Here is a 19,607-nt window from a genome sequence, read left to right as displayed (position 1 = left end):
ATAAATAATTCAGTTCATTGTGTTGTCGTTGTTGTTGGTTGCTCTATTGTTTTAATTAGGATAATAGATATTTGTAGGCCTACGTTTAGTTGTGTTATGGCGTGTCTTCTCGGGTTCGTTTGTGCTTGGTGTTTTGTCTGTGTTGGAGGGCGCCCACCTTTGTGGCGCCGATTCGTCACAGATATTTAGGGCCGAGATAAATTCATATTTTTGATACTCGCCAAATCAGCCGTGCACATGCGCAATAAGACGAATACTCCCGAAGTCTCGAACACAATAAAGTTTTTCACGCTACCTAGAGGGTCCCCTATACTTTTTACGTGAAGGATGATTGGATAATTTTTGTCTCGTGAATCGTGATTTTATTTTTTATCTACTCGTTAATCGAACGAATTTTTTACTAACGTGGCCTGCGAATTAAGAGCTTAATAAACGCGATTCGTGAACCATTTTGTTTCGCGTGATGAATTTCCGGCTATTTAATTGTTGTGGAATTGTACGTATTGTTCTCGAACGGCTGTTGTAAGGTGTTGGCAGGAGATGGACTTCATGTGGATTGATAAAGTCAGAAAACAGACCACTGAGGGACCGATCATTATTTATTGAGGGGGGCGGGGAGGGCCACTATATTTGGGGAGAGGGTGACAATTTTTTGAGCTTACTACGATTAAGTTGAGTGAGACACGGACAAAGTTTGGGGACGGGGATTTGACAGTAAAGTTGTGTGGGGCAAATTTCTTCGTTTGGTAACCAAATCTCAAGAGCTGTGCGTCGCCAACTGTCAAACTTGGAAGAGAGTCTCAATGGGGTTAGCTGTCAACCGTCAAATGGCCAAAATATTAACCGTCAACCGTCAAAATTCAGTATTTTTATCGTCAACCGTCAAATAAGCAAGCCAGTACTAGCCGTTAAATGTCTTAGATATCCTTTATTAAGAACTAAATGATTGTCTTAATTGAGCTAAATTTATGTTGTTTATAGATAAAAGTTTTGATATATCACAAAAATACATTTATGTAAGTCTTTTAACTCCTGGTCAGCGACCGAACTGACTTCCGGTGTCGTAAAACGTTAGTCATTTATAAAAAATAGGTGTTACAAATTAACAGTTCTATATAACCACTTCATTATGAAAAATTACGGCCAATTATGCGCGTTTAGTTCGTTTTATAAACGACATTCCAAAAAATTAACCGTCAACCGTTAAAATGGTTTATTTTTAACCGTCAGCCGTTAACGTGAAGCCCCCCTCCCCCGCCCCATTGAGACTCTCTTGGAAGGTCGGCAAAAGAAGTCAAACGACATTTCAAAAACAACGAAAAAAAGTCAAACGACATTTCAAAAACAACAAGAACAAAGACAAGATTTTAACCTCAAAACTTGCTTGCCAAACTTTCGTCGCTTCTCACTCAACTGAAAATGGTAGTATGCATTTGTTAACTGGTAAGTTTGTGCTCACCCTTTATACTCTATCACCTCCGACGGAGTATAAAAGGGGGGAGGGGGGGGGGAAGGGGGACTGTAGAAAATTCACCGCCAGGGCTTTATTGGGGGATAAAGTAAATTGTAATGTGATACGATATGGTCACTTTCACAATCCCACACAGATCAAAGGTTTCTTCCGACCCATCGTGAAAAGAAGAAAGCTTTGCAAACACACAATTTTAAAGAGAGTTTAAGAAGCCCTTCTGGCTCTGCATCTCGTACAACAACAACAAAGATCGAGGCCGCGCGAAACAACATGCCCCTTAGCGACCTGATGCTGGCTCGGCCAATCCCAGCGTTCATTCAGACGCAGTATTAGCTTAGTAATTACTGGAAACTCATTACGACTGATTCATTTAATGCAGCAGCATTCTTCAATTGACGTCAATCCAATACGATTCATATTTCCTAGTATGTTCAAATTCAAATTTGAAAAAAAATCTAAACAAAAGTTTAAAATATTCTAAGGTAAGAAAAAGCTTTTAAGAGAAATTGAAGTCGTCACATAAAACACAATGGTTCATCGTTCGTTTCTTCCGTTTCCGCATCAGTGATTATAGCGACGCCGTTATCATCAATATCTAATTTGCGAAATTGTCTTGAAAAACAGCAAATAATAACCGATACTGGCGAGAAACCTTTCTCTCACAAAAAGATAACGTCACATATTAAGGTCATGTTTAGACGCCAAATATATACCTAGACTTTCACTCAACAAGGCGACCACTGTGATTGGTTGATTCTTGGTCAAAGTGCCTCTAACCAAACACAAATGTTTCCTGACCGAGATACAAATGCACAGTTGTTGCTCGCGCGCCGAATACAACAGCATGTTTTTGTCATATGATTTTATAAGGGAAAGTCTAAATATGTAACAAAGCACTTAATGTATCGTCTCTTGGAAAACTAGGTAGTTTTGTTTTTCCTCGAGTCTTGATGTTTCCCGAGATGAAGTCGAGGGAAACATCAGGACTCTCGGGGAAACAAAGCTACCTGTTTCCCTCGGGACCATACATTAAAGTGTATAATGTAGGCCTGTTTATACTGGCGCCGATATTAAGTAGTGTCCCAAAGCAGTTCTCGCAACGATTCCAGGAAAACTGCTTTCTAAATCCTTAAAAGAATTGTTTTTGCTTCAGCACAAAAGCCTTTCCATCAGAGTCCAAATCAGTCGTTCGAGAGTCGTGAAAAGTTTAGTGAAAAAGAGGCCGGGGGCGAATTTTCAGTACAGCATAAGAACTATTGAACAAGCTGTTCTTAACCGTGTAGATATCAGTTAATCCTTTCATTCCGAAGATCTCATTAGCAGGGAGAATTTGTCATTGTATCAACTAATAGTCCCCTAAATGACCGTAAGGTGTCTGCCTGATAGCGTATTGATATTGTAGGGAAGAATTCTGTCTTTGTCACTCATGGGAGTTAAATGGTTAAAAAGCCCTTCACTCTAATTGACAAGCACAGAAACAGAAAAATTTTACCTTAAATATCCACTAGAAGTGAAACCGCGAAATCCAACCAGCTGATCAGCATATAACACAGCTGAAATAAAAAACCAGCGAGGGTGAACGCTTGAAAAGAAATTCCTAGAAAGAAATGACCCAGGGTTTTAAACTTCGAGTCACGATCTCTTACTTTAAAAATGAGTAACAGATTGTAGTGAATTGCCAGCGGTCGGGAATTGCAAGGGGTCGGGCATTAAGCATTGAGTATCGAGTCGTTCATCCGGTTTTAAACTTTTAACTGTCTTATTAACACTTGTATAAAGCACTGAACGCTGCATAACTTTAACAGTGCAAGATAGCTCTATATTTTTACCAATCAAACCACCTGAATGACCATTTGACTCAATGATGTCACAGTATTGATATCGGAAAAAAACGTCAATTTCTTACTCGGTATCGTATCGATTCGGAAAATCCGTATCGGCTCATCCTTAGCGCCGTGTATTGAAGCAAAACGACGAAGACACAAAGCAAGCTCATGGAGTGATATTGTGGCACGACTGACAAATTAAGCAACATTTTAAAAATTATCTACAAGTAACAATTAACGCAACAGTTGAGAGGCCAAGAAAATATTTTCTAGGTGGAAGTGATTTCGAATACCAACCTTCTTATAAAAATAGCTAGTATGCAGAAATAGGGAACATTCTTGCTTGGGTTGGTATTTAAGGACGTGATATTTAAGAATATTTAAGATTGCTTATGGAGGAAAGACACAGAGAACGCAGCAAATAAATCAGCAAAATTAATTAACTTAGGGATCATGAAACCATAAAATTCGTAGATGTGTTGGCCATATTGTTCTTCCGCGTTGCGCTTTCGTTTTCAAAGAGAGGCGCAGTGGGCTGTTAAGGCTTGCGACTATCAACACACAAATTCCTTCAGACAATTCTTAAAACTTTAACTCAAATGTTGAAGTTTTCTCACGCGTCATTCGTGTCCCTGAACTTAAGGAAAGAGTGTTTCATTACCACAAGTCTCACATGAAGACTTCATTCTTTTAAAGCATAGAAAACCTGCCGGGCTACTGAGTTTTTAAAGCGTCACTTAACAAGCCACGATTCTTTTTAGGGAGCAGAGCACTTTTATCTCGTGATTAAGTAGCGTAACGTCAATTGTAACAAATAACAGATTGCACCGGTAGTAAGTACTAGTCGAGTCCCTTCGTGCGTGCAAACATCAGCTTAGGACCAATCAAAACACCCTCTACTCTAGCTGTTAAACATAGAAACAATTGACTAACCTCTCCACCAAAATAAAAACTACAAAATCCAACCAGATGATCAGCACATACGATGGATGAAATGAAAAACCATCGAGGTTGAACACTAGACAAGAAATTCCTAGAAAGAAATGACACCGGGTTTATATTTCGGGTCAAGATTTCCTATTTCTACAGTGTTATGAAGTGATAATGAGTTTTTCCGCTTTTTTTGAAAAATTAGCGGAAAAATATGCTCTCGTCGGTATGAACTATCGATACTAACGTCGAAAAACGGAATCTTCCATGGTAACCGACAATCAGTTGAGAACAGTGAGCGTAATAAATCCAACGCAAAACAGTATGATATGAACTTAACTTTTGTCCCATACTTTTTTTTTCGAAAAAGTCAGTATGGTCAGCTGGTAAAGAACAATATGCTGAAGAGTTTTAAGAAAGCAACAAATCTGTTGGCTTTATCATTTGCAGTTCGGATCGAACAGACGAGCAGGAAGACTACCACATTATTGGTAAGTTGTCAAAATTGTTCGAACGTTCCCTTCGATGAATTTCTTAACACTTTATGAGAATTCATGAAGCATACCGAGGCCAAGAAGTTTCAAAAACTTATGAGGCAAGCTCCTAATTTTTACTGAACAGAAGAAAAGTGGTTCAGCTCTGAAATCATCGACGGAAACGCGAAGGAGAACCAAATACTTCGAAAGCAGCGAGACGTGTTCATCTCGTGATGTCCTCTACGATGCTTCTATTTCCACAACGTCAAGTAATTAGGAGAAGATTGTTCATACAATAGATCGCTTTATCTCACATGATTACCAGCTATACAAATTTATTGAAACACAAAAGAGAAATCTGCAGCAATGTACGAGCGTAGGTGGATAGGGATGAAATAGGGACACAGCGCGTGTGATGCTAAGTACAAAAAAGGAGCTGGAGCGAGACAAAAAAAGTTAAAAATCCCACTAATTCTTGTTTCAAACAAATCCAGATTAGCTTCTCATGAGATGAGTTTGCCAGTTTACGAGAGTAAGCTGTAACATTTCAGGTTTCTTTGTCATCACTAGAATGTTCGAGTTTGAATCGAAAAAGAAAAAAGAGATTTGAACTAAACGTCATTTGCACAAGTTCACGGATAATCTTTATTTGTACTCGCATTCATACTTACTCTAAGCAAAAACGTTATAAAATTTAAAGAAATTATTAGAAATAAAATTGGAGTACTAGCAGCCTGGAATAACGATGGGGGCTAGCGGAGCCAGGCAGCTAGTTAACATCAGCATTAAATAAAAATTAAAATACAGGTCAGCAAGAAGATTGAAGCACAAATGCACACACACACACAAGAAGAAAGAAAAGAGAAACGGAGTTTATAAGATATGAAGGAAGTCTAAAATAGTTAGAGTTATTTATGAATACTAAACACTAATATATAAGAAGAGCACAATGTCTATGGCAAATAGTAACAGCTATATAATTATAAACCACAAAATAAAGAAGCACTTAAAAAGGTTACAGAAATGAACAGGAGACTAGATTACAGTAAATCGGAAAACTATACACTGCTAATAAGTACATAAGTTGCTAATAAGTACATATTAAGTAGCTAATAGTCTTTAACTAGATCGCATTTTACTGACTCCTTGAAGTTTGAGATTGATAAGGTTTTCAAATTTTTTCTTATCGAGTTCCATACTTTGGGGCTCTTAAACCTTAAATTAAATATTGCATAATTTGTTCTTACTTTACGTATAGCCGGTAGGACAAATTCGAGGCTCTTCTAGTTTTGTACTTATGTTTTTTATTTACTTGAGTGAAAAATGTATCAAACACAGATGGTAGGCGTCTATTGTAAAATTTATACATAAAGGCTGCAGTATTAACGAAGACAAGGTCATGCAGTTTACCAATATTTAAGGGCTTAAATATTGGACTAGAATTAATGCTCATGGAAATTAGAGAAAGTTATCACACTCATTGCTCTCTTTTGTAAGATAAACAAAGGCTGGGTAGTCGAAGAATATTAGTGTTACCCCACGAGATTAAACCATGGATTAAAAAGAGATATATTAATTAAAGCATAATATAGTTTAATCAAATTGTCTAAATTCACATAATAACGAGGTTTAGAAAGAATCCCAATATTTCGCTTGATCTTAAAGCAATATAGCTTAGTTAACTTTTCCATGATAAATGAGAATCAATTACAATACTTAGATATTTTATTGAAGACTCTTGCTTTAGGTTCATTCCATTTAAAGACGGAGGTTGACATGAAAGGGTAACTTTGTTTGTGGAGGATGAAAGATGATAAAATTTGACTTGTCAATATTAAGTGAAAGTTTCTTAGCACTTAACCAAGTATGAATATTTACTAGTTCATTATTTACTTTGGATTTAAGGATCTTAAGATTTTTATGTTTATAAAATAGATTGGCATCATCTACAAATACATGAAAATCTAGAATTTCAGAGCAGTTACTAAAATCATTGATAGCGATAAGAAATAATGAGGGGCCCAGAACTGAACCTTGAGGAACACCACAAGAGACAGATTGCAGTTCAGACTTAGCTTACCCCAAGGAAACATATTGATATCTGTTGGCAAGATGAGAGATGAACCAGTCTTTGGTTACTCCACGAATTCCACATAATAGTCTAGTTTTTCAAGCAAGATATTATGATTTACAGTATGAAAAGCTTTACTGAAATCCAAGAATATACCACAAGAAAATTCCTGGTAGTCAATTACATGACAAGTCAATGATACTTATGTAATAGCATGATCAGTTGAGTGATTTGCACTGAAGCCAAACTGCTGGCAATAAATTAATTTATTCTTGTCCAAGAAATCTAATATTCTCTTGTGCATTTGCTTTTCTCGCAGTTTATTGAATATTGAGAGAGTAGAAATGGGATGATAATTATTTAAACTTGCTTGCTCACCCTTTTTGAAAACAGGGGTAACTTTAGTTGTTTTAAATAGATCTGAGACAATTCCAGTGGAAAAGGAGACATTAAATATAATTTCTAGAAGTGTAGATATAGCTTGTTTGGTAATTTTTAAAATGGCAACTGGTATGCTGTAAGGTCCTGCAAACTTATTGACATTTAGCCTAGTAATTTCATTTTCAATTTTAACTGTTGGTGTTGGGAACAGAAAGAAACTGTCATTGGGTGGAACTGCAAGATACTGAAGAGGCGATTTGTTTACAGTAGGAATCTTCTTTGTCAGACTACGTAAAATATTAGCAAAAAAACTGTTAAAAGCATCTGTCAATTAGACTTTGAAGCATTAATTTCAACATCTTCAACAAGTAATTTAGTGGGAGTAGAGCCAGATCTGGATTTAAGATTAATAAGTTGTCTTATCCCCTTCCAGACTTTCTTAGAATCAGTCATATTAGTATAGAAATAGTAATTATAATAATATTTTTTAGATACTTTTCATAGGTGATTAATTTTATTTCTCAGTATAGAGTTTGAATTTAGTGCGATAATAAGCAGACTTATAAATAGTTGAAATGTATTTTTTAAAAAGTTTGTTTTTCATATTGATTGAGACCCTTTAAAAGCGTCTAAAGCAGGGGTTATCCATGGCTTAGATTTCATTCTCAATTCACGTTTAGAGAGTTGTATAAGAGGGATATGAACATCAACTATATCAGAGATGCTGGTGTAGAAAGAATTAAATATATTATTAGGATCGGGATTAGCAGTGGCATGCAGCACACCTTCTCAATCAACTGAATGGATGTCTTAAATTAAAGCAGATTTATCAAAATTAGAATAATCTCTTTTGTAGACCTTAACCTTGTTAGGCAAAGAGGTTAATTTTTTGATAACAAGGAAACTAGGTAAATGATCAGTACGATCATAAATAATATTCCCACTTAAGGTGAGGTGTTCCCAAGAATTAAACAAAATGTTGTCAATTAAAGTTTGGAGTGGTCAGTGATTCGAGTAGGTTGTGAAATATGTGGTTGATATTCAAAGGGCCCAAGTACTTAAGAAATTATCTGTATTGGGGGGGAGAATCTAGTTTAAGCAGGTCAAGATTAAAGTCTCCTAAGATGATGCAGAATTTATTTGCCCTATCAATCTTTTTAATAGCTAGTAGAGTTAAGAAAATCCATAAAGTTTTGCATGTTACCATGCGGATGCCGGTAAATCACACTACATTAACATGTTATGTTGAGATCCATTTTGCATTTCTACCCAAAGTGTCTAAAAATAATTAGTTGAAAATGTAAGATTAGGTCTGGTTGTGAATAATTGATCCTCCTTAAAATAAAAGCCAACTCCTCCAGCATTTGAAAGACTGGGTAAGTGAAAGCAAAATGAATATCCTGGTATTTCAATATTGCATAAAAAACTTTGGTCAACTTTAAGCTTAATCTCTGTGAGACCCACCATTGAAAAAGGCAAATGTAAATCAGAAAGCATAATTATGCTGTAAATTATCAAGTTATAGAGTAATTTCGTAAGATGGCAATTGAAATTTCTAAAAACGCTTAAAGAGAAGAAAAAGTTTGTAAGAGCAATTTAACTCGTCACATAATATAACACAGTGGTTCAATGTTCCTTTCTTCGATTTCCTCATCACTGACCCTCTCAAGGCCATAATCAGCGATGGATAATCTGTGAAAAATGTTTTGAGATCCAACAGATATAATAGTCGGCCTCAGACTACATGAATCGTTTTTTTAATCCGATTTATCATATTTGATATGTATCAGGCGGTAATTTGATATTTCTTTTTATAAATTTTTTCACTTGTGAGATCTTGTCTACAATTTCTTTGCTCGAATCATCATAGCATGTAACTTACGTCAGTAATGATGAATCAATTAAATAACTGCGTGATTTCATACATATACCTATTGTTCAAGTTACCAATCTACAATAGAGCTGTGGTAATTCAAGCTCCCAAAAGAAACGAAAAAACGGTTCAAGCTAGAGGAGGTCAAGTTATCTTTACTCGTGTTAGAATTTCAATCATCCTTTTGATAATTTATGAAGAATCATGAATTCGAACATACCATTCGTGCTCAATTTTCGTACATTAAGTTTGTTGCATAGGATCGTTCAAACTAGATAGTTCATCAAGGTGTGTCCTGTTCAGTCACATACACGTTACCACTTTCATAAAAATCGCGATTACAGGATGGGACGTGTCAATCAGCTATGATCTGACACTTTGACATTTATCGAACGACATTATTTGCAGTGGGTAAATTGGAGCAGTCAGTGTAAAACGCAGACTGCGGACTGCAGACCGGGGGTAAAATGCAGACTGAGGGTAAAATGCAGACTGCAGACTGCAGACCAGGGGTAAAATGCAGACTGAGGGTGAAATATTAAAAAGGAGTCTTAAGGATGAAATAAAGAGTGTTTGTACCCGTAAAATAATGTCATGTCAGGACTCACGAAACACAATACTAAGGCCATATGTAGAATTTGAACGCTGAAAGAGTTACTCGGTCCCAGACCTATTCGCGAAAGCACAATTCAAAATGGCCGACATCTAAACAAAAGTAAGATGCATAGTATTACCATCAGTTTGGGGGCTTTTGGGAAACTTGGTTCAGCAAAATGGGCAGTCCGCAGTCTGCAGTCTGCAGTCCGCAGTCCGCAGTCTGCAGTCCGCAGTCTGTGTTGTACTCTGACCGAAGTTTGAGCCAAGGAAAAGTAAAACTGATTTGTTGCGTTAACCGTCTTCAAATCCAAGGGAAGTCGGATCCAGTTCGAGTTAACTATAGTGGGGTTCTACCGTGTTGTGGATGCAACAGTTTTTCGACTGAATCGAAAAATGGAATCTTCTATATATTTGCAACGCAGTAAGTTGCAACGAGAGAACAGTTAGCATATTGATTAAGAGAAAAACAGCTCGAATTCTACTTTTCCCCAGTCTATTTTTTAAAAAAAAAATCAGCTTTTGCCCTTTAAATGGCTTACTGTATTTTGCGAAACGAAACGAAACGAAACGAAGCGAGTAAACCCGTACTGTATTTTGCGAAACCAGCTCTTCGAAGACTCTAGCGATATATAACTTATTTCTTCCGATTCGTAAACACAATTCGTAGATACAACTCGATGCAGTGATTATTTATAAATAAAGACTTGGAGCCAAAAGGTCAGAAGTGCGCCGTTTCGCAAATTACAGATATGTAAATCTGTAATTTGCGAAACGAGCTCTTTGAAGACTCTAATGATATGTAACTTATTTCTTCCGATGCTATAACACTTTTCGTAGATACAACCCGATGCAGTGATGATTTTGTAATAAAGAGCTCGAGCCATAAGGTCAGAAGTGCGCCGTTTCGCAAATTACAGATATGTAAATCTGTAATTTGCGAAACGAGTTTCCCACCAAATCTCACACGTGTCACGCATTCTATTGCGTAAGAATGAGAAATAACTAGTAGCCTGATATGGAAATGTTTCGGAAAGACTAATATGGTAATTGAAAAAAGGTAGCGGACAGGAAAGAAGTCCCTAAAGATAAATTGCTTTCTGTTCATGAACTATCAACTGGACTAGGCGGCCGGTAAAAAATAACAAAATTGTTGTAGATTTTAATAAATGTACAAACATACATTGCGGTACGCGCAAGGTTTCTAACACATGCTACAGCAATGTCAAAGGGCAGAATTCCAATCTTGACCTGGTTTTTATCTGGTACTAACCAAATGCTATTAGAGGCTTCAAAGAGCTCGTTTCGCAAATTACGGATTTACATATATGTTATTTGCGAAACGGCGCACTTCTGACCTTTTGGCTCGAACTCTTTATTAAAAAGTCATCACTGCATCGAGTTGTATCTACGGAAAGTGTTATAGAATCGGAAGAAATTAGTTACATATCATTAGAGTCTTCAAAGAGCTCGTTTCGCAAATTACAGATTTACATATCTGTAATTTGCGAAACGGCGCACTTCTGACCTTTTGGCTCGAGCTTTTTATTAAACATAGGCATGCTACGCATGCAGGAGTTATTTTTTGTGAGATACGTAGGTTGAAATAGGACACTATATAACTGATGCTGGTGTCTGAATAATTGTGGGCAAAAATAAACTGCATCGGTACAACGCTTCCTACATTCCCCTCCACAGCCCTAATTTGAACTTGTCACGCAACACACACACTCTCTCTCTCTCTCTCTCTCTCTCTCTCTCTCTCTCTCTCTCTCTCTCTCTCTCTCTCTCTCCAAAATTGCATGATGAGACCAAACAACGACCTGCTCGTAGGTTAAAATTGTGCTTATTGCCGTTCCTTCGTCAGAGACAAAGTCCTAGTTATTGTTCTGACCATTAAGGGCCAGAATCAGAAATTCTGTTTGGTTTTTCCTGTGCAAGAAAATGCACAATAGCGTGCAGTTTGTAATTGGCGTAAAGTAGTGTGGTGGCATATCCAGGGAACGAGGTTGAGTTTTAGCATCGAGTGTTTGGAAGTACTGGCCGCGCATCAACGATAACCTTGTTACAGTTTATACTCATCTTTCGAGTGAACTTAAATACATTTATTTAAATTACAAACCTAATACTGTGAATCACTACAATTGTTAACGTACTGATGAAAACAACCCTTGGGAACAGAAAAATTTTTTGCCGATTGTCTAATTCGATTAATTAAAACAACCATCTTATGTAAACATTGGCGATTGACACCATCCGTAAATAAATATTGCGAACAAAACAATTGTACTTCTCTGACTAAAAAAAAACTTGTGGAAGTCACTGCCACATACCTTTAATTTCAATCAGTCAAAAAACTTGAGGTCTATAAAATGCCTTCTGTGACATATCGTTCCGAGGCAAAAAAACTTCAAAGGTTAGTTATTAGATGTAAACAAGAGAAATCCTGGTAAATAAAGTCATCGCGTTCAAATGCAAATTTTATTGAGTGATCCCGCCTTTCCTCCGGCGATTTTAGTAACTCCAAATTGTCATGGATGGCATCAACTTGTTCCGAAATCTTAGTCTCCATAACTCTCCACGTTAACAAACCATGAAAAGCACTCGACAGCGATTTTGCTAAAACAGCAAATCCCTCAATTCGAACCAATTCAATTCAATCCGCTGATCCACAAATCCGGCCCAAATATAGGCTCAGTGTAGCTTCCTGTTCAGTAACAGATGGTTGTCTCAGAACACTCGTCCATATAATTTTGCAGTGGAAAGCTCTATTTTATCTCTTACAGCCTCTGGACAAAGATATTTTCCGGTCTCCATTCTTCGAACTATTGAAAGTAGATTGAACCAAGAGAAAGTATCATTCTTCAAAGGATAATAAGGTGGGCTACTTGATTGGTTGTTGCCTATCTGGACTTTGCCCTTTGCTTGCGAAATACGTGATAAAATGCAGGTTGTTTACAGGAAATTGGCACGCAATGGGGTAAAGTCCAGGGTAGCTATAAGCGAATTTTATTGGTAGAAAACGTCTACGCACGTGAGAGTTGCGTGGAAAATTAACCGACCGTATCATTCTGTCCCTTGTGAAATATTTTTCATTGAAGTAGATTTGTCATAAAATTTGCGTTGTTTACTGGAAAATGGCTTTTCATCTAAGAAAATCTAATCCATACTGGCGAGTAAAAAGTAACACGCAACTGTAACGGGAAAGTATCGTTTAAACAATATTTAAGTCATGGAGGACTTTCAGAAGTAAAGAAACGGATATGTAACATGGCAGTCGACGCAGAAAGTAAATGTAACTTGGTGGTCGTTTCAACCGCTGCTAAAAGAACAACCATATGGCAAAAAAAAGATTATCAATCAAATATGAATTACGCAAATATCTTGCGCAAGATTTACCAGAGTCAGTAAAACTAGCCTTTCCGAAACAACATGCTATAGCGCTACATTCGTCTTAGGCCTTCAGCTGACGGTGTGTACGTCGTAAGTGAAGGAGCGGTACAAAAAAAAAATGCACGTTTTAACTCGCTAATCGGTAGCAAAAGTTCCCTGACAACCTTTCAAATCCAGACAGATCATAGCGATAAAATCCTCACGAAGGACATGAGCCATTACACTGAATAGATGATCTTAAAACTCTTGTAGATGTCATCTTACCTCGTTCCTTGAGCGAAATTCAAAATTGGAATCGCCGATTAACTCATATATAGCAATGAAATATCCTCAAGTTGCTCTTATCAACATCTGAAGTAATATTTGATTCAAAATTTTTCTTATGTTCCACTCAGTCTCCTTCAGAAGGAAGAATAAGCATAGTCGTACAACGATCACAACTCCACCACTTTCTCAACACGACTGATACATTTCCTTAATTAATTCGCGAACCGCTCTCTCCGACTCAAGCGTTGATTCGCTGAAGTTTGAAGACCTGTCAAACCACAAATTAGCAAGAACGCTCTGATTGGAGCGTCATCGAAAAATACTACAATCTGATTGGTTTGTGATACACCAAAAAATTGGGCCAATCACATTGCGTTGAGATACACCGAAAAAAAGATGCGCCAACCAGATTGCTTAGAGATACACCAAATTGCGTTGATCAGATTACACTACACCACAATACACCAATCTATACGCTAACATATAGTTATTATTTTTTTTTTTAAATAACTCAAAAAATCACTGCATCGAGTTGTATCTACGAAAAGTGTTGTAGAATCGGAAGAAATAAGTTACATATCATTAGAGTCTTCAAAGAGCTCGTTTCGCAAATTACAGATTTACATATCTGTAATTTGCGAAACGGCGCACTTCTGACCTTTTGGCTCGAGCTCTTCATTAAAAAATCATCACTGCATCGAGTTGTATCTACGAAAAGTGTTATAGAATCGGAAGAAATAAGTTACATATTATTAGAGTCTTCAAAGAGCTCGTTTTGCAAATTACAGATTTACATATCTGTAATTTGCGAAACGGCGCACTTCTGACCTTTTGGCTCAAAGTCTTTATTTATAAATCATCATTGAATCGAGTTGTATCTACGAATTGTGTTTACGAATCGGAAGAAATAAGTTATATATCGCTAGAGTCTTCGAAGAGCTGGTTTCGCAAAATACAGTACGGGTTTACTCGTTTCGTTTCGTTTCGTTTCGTTTCGTTTCGCAAAATACAGTAAGCCCTTTAAATTGACAAAGAACGAAATATAGGATTTTTTGAAAGGATGAATCTGTCAGTTTTAATATTCGAAGTTTGAACAGACAAACATAAAGGACCACTGTTTTAAACAATGGAAAGTATTTTTGCCAAAATCGTCCTGGCTTTCTTGCAGATTTTTTTGAGACATTATAAGAATTGATGGAACTTACCGCCTTAGAAGTTTAGGGCCCTGATGAGTCGAGCTTCCAAATTCTCAATAAACAGAAGAAAAGTTATCAAGTTCCACAATCTTCGGCAGAAACGCGAAGGCGAACCTAAAGTTATCCAAATCAACGACACATGATCATCTCGTGATGTCCATTACAATGCCTCTATTTTTAAAACTTTAAGCAATTATCTATAGTGGCCTACACCTGCCATTAAACATATTCAAATTTATAGGAATTATTTTTGCTATTTTTTTTAAATTTCGATTTATTTCTCATTTTTCCTTTTAAAATAGAAGCAAGTGAAAGTAAAATGTAAAATAGAAATAAAATGAAACCAAAGAGAAATGAAATCGAATCAAAATTAAATACTACCCGGCCGAGCGCTGCCACTAGTTTTTTTTTTTTTTTTCGCGGTCAGAAAATTTGTTCGTGGCCGAACGCTGCCACATGGCCGAGGGCTGCCAAACAAAAATCCAGAATTCTTTGTAGTATGCCTTTCAAGATTTTAGTATGGCGGATGCCGCGTGGAAAAAGTTAATAGAGGAAGTGACTGCGAAAAGAGGGAAGAAGCGTGATGCAGGAGATACAACGCATAAATTAATTAAAGGAAAGGAGCTGTATAATAATAACTGTCGAATTCAATGAAGAAAAAGAGCCGTTTGCTCACGGTGGGTTTCGCATTGCATACAAAGCAACCACAAAGCACCCACAGCTCAAGGGGACTACCTGGGTCATTAAAAGATACCTTCCTGATGCTGTGAAGGGAAAAAATGACATTGGGCAAACTGTCCAACAACACACCCAAAAGGCGGTTCAGATGCATCTTCTTGCAAGGAATTTTGCTCGCCAGTTGAAACAAAACATCATTGAAAAACATGCTATTGATGCATTTGGAGAGGTTTTAAGGTATAGAAAGATCTACTACCCCATTCACACCAGAAAACTTGTTTAGTTAAACCAGGTTTAACTGAATAAAAATCAGAAGCAGAGAACTGAAGCACTAAATTTTCCACAAGATTCAAGCAATTGCTAAATTGTATTTTCAATGTGCCACATTTGAAGTCAACCAAATATTGATTTGAGCAGCTTCTATGGAGCTGTTGTGTTAAACCATGTTTAACAGAACAGCTTTAAAGCATGTTTAGGCTTTGGTGTGAATGGGGTATACTACGGCGAAGAGGATAAAATAGAATTTGTGACTGTGGAGGAGTTTATTAATGGACAGTTTACCAAGTCCTTAAACAATACTGGTGATTGTTGTGTCGAGGAAACAGATGTTATGGGTCAGAAGGCTCAAAGTCTAACCCATTTTTCTTATGAAAAGTCAGACAAAAAACTCATGCTGCTAGATATACAATGACATGGGTATGAATTATTCGACCCAGAAATTGCTTCTCGTGAACTTTTTGATGGTAGTGCATTTATTTATTTATTTATTTAATCACTTTCACCAGAGTGTGAGGGTCGCACAACAGAGCGAGCGAGGCTCCAAATTAAGTGCGCCCTATATCCCACCCATCCCACCCCAGGCCATGTGGCATGTGGCAGCGTTCGGCCATGAACAAATTTGTTTTTTTCCGACCGCAAAAAAAAAAACAAACAACAAAAAAAAAGACAACAAAAAAACAAAAACAAAAACAAAAAAAAAACGAGTGGCAGCGCTCGGCCGGGTAGTATTTAATTTTGATTTGATTTCATTCATCTTTGGTTTCATTTTATTTCTATTTTACATTTTACTTTCACTTGCTTTTATTTTAAAAAGAAAAAGGAGGAATAAATCGAAATTAAAAAAAAAATTACAAAAATAATTTCTATAAATTTGAATATGTTTAATGGCAGTTCTCGGCCACCATAATTATCAGATAATCGATCGCTTTCACTCACGTGATTGCCAATTATTCCAAATTTATTGGAACAAAAGAGAAATTTATATCAGAAAGAGTTCAAATCCCACGTGGGATTTAGTGGGAGAACATTTCAGTTCTACAAGTATAGTAGTCAAGTGAGTATGTTTAGCGTTGCAGTGAGTCTTCCGTTGCAGTTATGTCATCACAACTAATAACCAATAGAATGCGGTTTTACTTCTTCCAATCAAAAGGCCTTGTGAACGTGTCTCTTGCTTGTCACTTCCCAACTAGGGGAGGGATGCAATGCAAAATTGTAAGAAGATCGTTAAGATTTCCGCGCTCGAAGGTGAAGAATTTCACGGGATATCATTGTTTCATGAGCTATTCTCGGTCTCTAAAGGCTGATAGTTTCTAAAGAAACTGTTTGGGGCTGCGTCGGTGGGGATAACGAAATAATTTGAATATATCAACAAAGTTGAAATGGTAAATTGGCCACCGTTACGATTATAAAAGCTGCGTTAGGCCTTCGTCGGAGCGAATGATCCTTGGTGTCGTTTGGGACACTTCGGATTGTTGTAAGATTAAGATTTTGGTTGCGTTTTTAAGTGCGAATTATTGGCGAAATTTTCTTCGATACGTTGGAAAGCTTAGGAAGACGAGAAATTGACGTTGCCTCGTGGCTTCGATTCCCTTATTAGTTTCGCTGTGTCTCTTATGTCCGGCAGCCGGACAGTGTTTTCAAGTTTGGAGTGCGTTGGTGATCGAAGTTGTGCTTTTCTGTCGGAACTAGCTCGTTAAGGTAAGGGTTCAGCACTTCATGCTAGTATTTTTGTTAAATTAAATATTACAACCATTCTTCAAAGATCGCGTTCAAGTTTCGGGCTTAAAATACTGTCGATTTCGTGTGGCTGCATGATAAAGCGTCCGAGTAACTACTAACCAGGATTCATTGAATCCTTCTGTGTCGAGGGCTGATTTTTTTTATTATTATTTTGCTTGGGACATGGAAAACTAGATGATACATAATTAAAAAACGAGACAGGTCTCGGTGTTTTTTCAATGACCGAAAATTTGTGATTTTCTTCCAGCCTCGTAATTATTATTACGTTACATGTAGCAATCTCATATTGTCTACATTGATGGTTATTATGGATACAATTGAAGACACGTATTCATTGTAATTGTATGGGACTACGCAAAAATTCAACCTCTGGTATGGTTGATGTCAAACATCACATATCCTGGAAAGTTAACTCACAAACTGTTGACACGTATGATGAAGATCTGGTATCTTTTATAAAGGATAGGGTGCTCTCTCCCATGCTCTCCAGCAAGAAACAGTTGGGTTACAATGCATTAAATCATTCTCTTTGCTCGCCCAGAAGAGGACAGATTTGCAGCAAAATTACTCTTCACTTATTAATATGTGCTTTTCCATTTAAATCAGTGGCTGAGGTATGCCACTTGCTTTCTTTTGATCTATTTAGAATAAAGCCCTTTGAACTAAATCATAAGGAATATGACAATATATATATGTTTCCACACTTTGCATACTTTTTCAACTATGTGTTTCAAATATTGAAATGAAATAAATACTAATTCGTGCACAATTGAATACTTAATTCAGTACAGACTATTGCCTATTATTAGCAATTATTGCTCCTACATGTGTTAGCAAGAACTTGGTCTTGGTTGCTTTCATTGTGAGCCTTTGGTGATCCATATATTAGTGGAGACACTTGCTACAACTATCTTTGCAAAGAAAATACTAATCTTTTCACCCTAATACTTAATTTCATACATACAGGCATGGATGAGAACCAGCAGCAAATCAAAGTAAACAGAAGTGCCAATGAGGTGGTAAGCTCCATTGTAAACATTTCCTTGGCAAATTGTGCACTAGTTATAAAAAGGTAAATGTTGTGATTATTTTTTTTCCTTGGTGTAAGCATAATTTTCCTTTGGTTTTGTCAATGATATGAATGAAAATGAATTTTGTGTAAAGAAAGATAAAATATAGCTCCCAGAGTGTAAGTTATGATGAGATGATGTGTCACAATCAATTTGGCCTCTATTAAAAGTAAAATAATTAAACTAAGGATGAAACTGAACCACAGCATACCTATACGAAACCCTCATTTTACTTGTATCAATATTATTAAATTTTTCTGGTGTTCACCCAATAGATTCAATTCACTGACAGACAAAGATGGCACCTGTACATTTTACCATTACTCTTAGGCTAAGGCACAATGCATGTAGAAAGCAATATTTCACAAAACAACAACATATGCAAGGTTTAAATTTTTCAGACCTTTACTACTTGTTTTTATGAGTGGTTCCAGGATTTTCTTTCCTTCTTAGAGGTCTGGTTGAGGGTAGCAGTCGCCATATTTTTCAGTATGATGGTTTCGCAGTAACTGTTGTATGAAGTAATGTACCCTTCTCCAATATTAATTTTGCAAACTTGTCACTGACAAAGAGCTAGTTCATAATTAGACACTGATTATTTCATTGATTGCCATGCTCTACATTTATCCTTGAAGTATCACCATATTTATCTGTGTATAAGTCGACTCTTTATGACGGAAAAATTAGCCCAAAAAATCGCCCTCGCGTTTTACATGGATCATAGATAAAGACCTGACCCAAGCAATCTAAGAAATTAGCATAACAATTGCCCAAAGTCCATTAGGAAAACCAGGTTCACAAAACCAGTTCTAATTGTGTTCAAGTTTTGTCAGTTTTCAGTGCATTCTAGTCAAAATTGTATCGTCAAAACCTTCATAGAGTGCCAAACTATTTGGAACCTTTTAACTTTTTTCGAACTTTGTTAAAATCCAAAGAAAAAAGTAAAGCCTGCATTTCTGCTCTTTGTTTTCTTTATCCTACTGATATTGAGCTAACATAGGCTGAGACCATTTTGGCGTGCTTCAAGTTAGTTGAAGAAGAGGAAAAATTCACCACTCTTATCTATTTTCTCAGTTTGTATTTTGACTTAGATGTTAAAATTGTCTCGGAATAACGTTATTGATGATCAAATAATTTCCCTTAATGTCATGATTGTGTTTTTTCTTTCGAGTTGAGACATTTTGTGCGCGCGCGCAATCGCAGCAGTTTCCGCGCCTTTTTTTCTTTACATGATTAGGCGCACAAAATGATTCCTAATACAGTGAAACCTGAGTTTTGCGACCACCCCAAATGTCACGCAAAAGTGGTCGTTAATGACAGGTGGTCGTTTAAGCAGGTTTGTGAGTGACGTCATCAACTTGA

At 36.8% G+C, this 19,607-nt stretch overlaps 2 long non-coding RNA genes across 4 annotated transcripts in view; one reads left to right on the top strand and one right to left on the bottom strand.

Annotated features, from left to right (window-relative positions):
- Window positions 1-11,717: 11,717 nt before the first annotated feature.
- Window positions 11,718-13,720, bottom strand: LOC148730165 (uncharacterized). Its single transcript, XR_016001784.1, has 2 exons — window positions 13,280-13,720; window positions 11,718-12,447 (listed from the first exon to the last, which is right to left on the bottom strand). It is a non-coding gene; the product is annotated as an uncharacterized LOC148730165 (long non-coding RNA).
- Window positions 13,721-16,562: 2,842 nt separating this feature from the next.
- LOC148730164 (uncharacterized) overlaps window positions 16,563-19,607 on the top strand; it is an 8,514-nt gene continuing 5,469 nt past the window's right edge. The window contains exons 1-2 of one of the 3 annotated variants that reach the window (XR_016001702.1): window positions 16,563-17,133; window positions 18,142-18,247. This is a non-coding gene — a long non-coding RNA (uncharacterized LOC148730164). The remainder of the gene's footprint in view (window positions 17,134-18,141; window positions 18,248-19,607) is intronic. The other 2 variants (XR_016001703.1, XR_016001701.1) reach the window with 2 other exon arrangements.

This window comes from Stylophora pistillata, chromosome 5 (genome assembly GCF_964205215.1).
Source record: "Stylophora pistillata chromosome 5, jaStyPist1.2, whole genome shotgun sequence".
Lineage (NCBI taxonomy): Eukaryota > Metazoa > Cnidaria > Anthozoa > Scleractinia > Pocilloporidae > Stylophora > Stylophora pistillata.
This window is presented reverse-complemented; position numbering and strand designations above follow the sequence as displayed.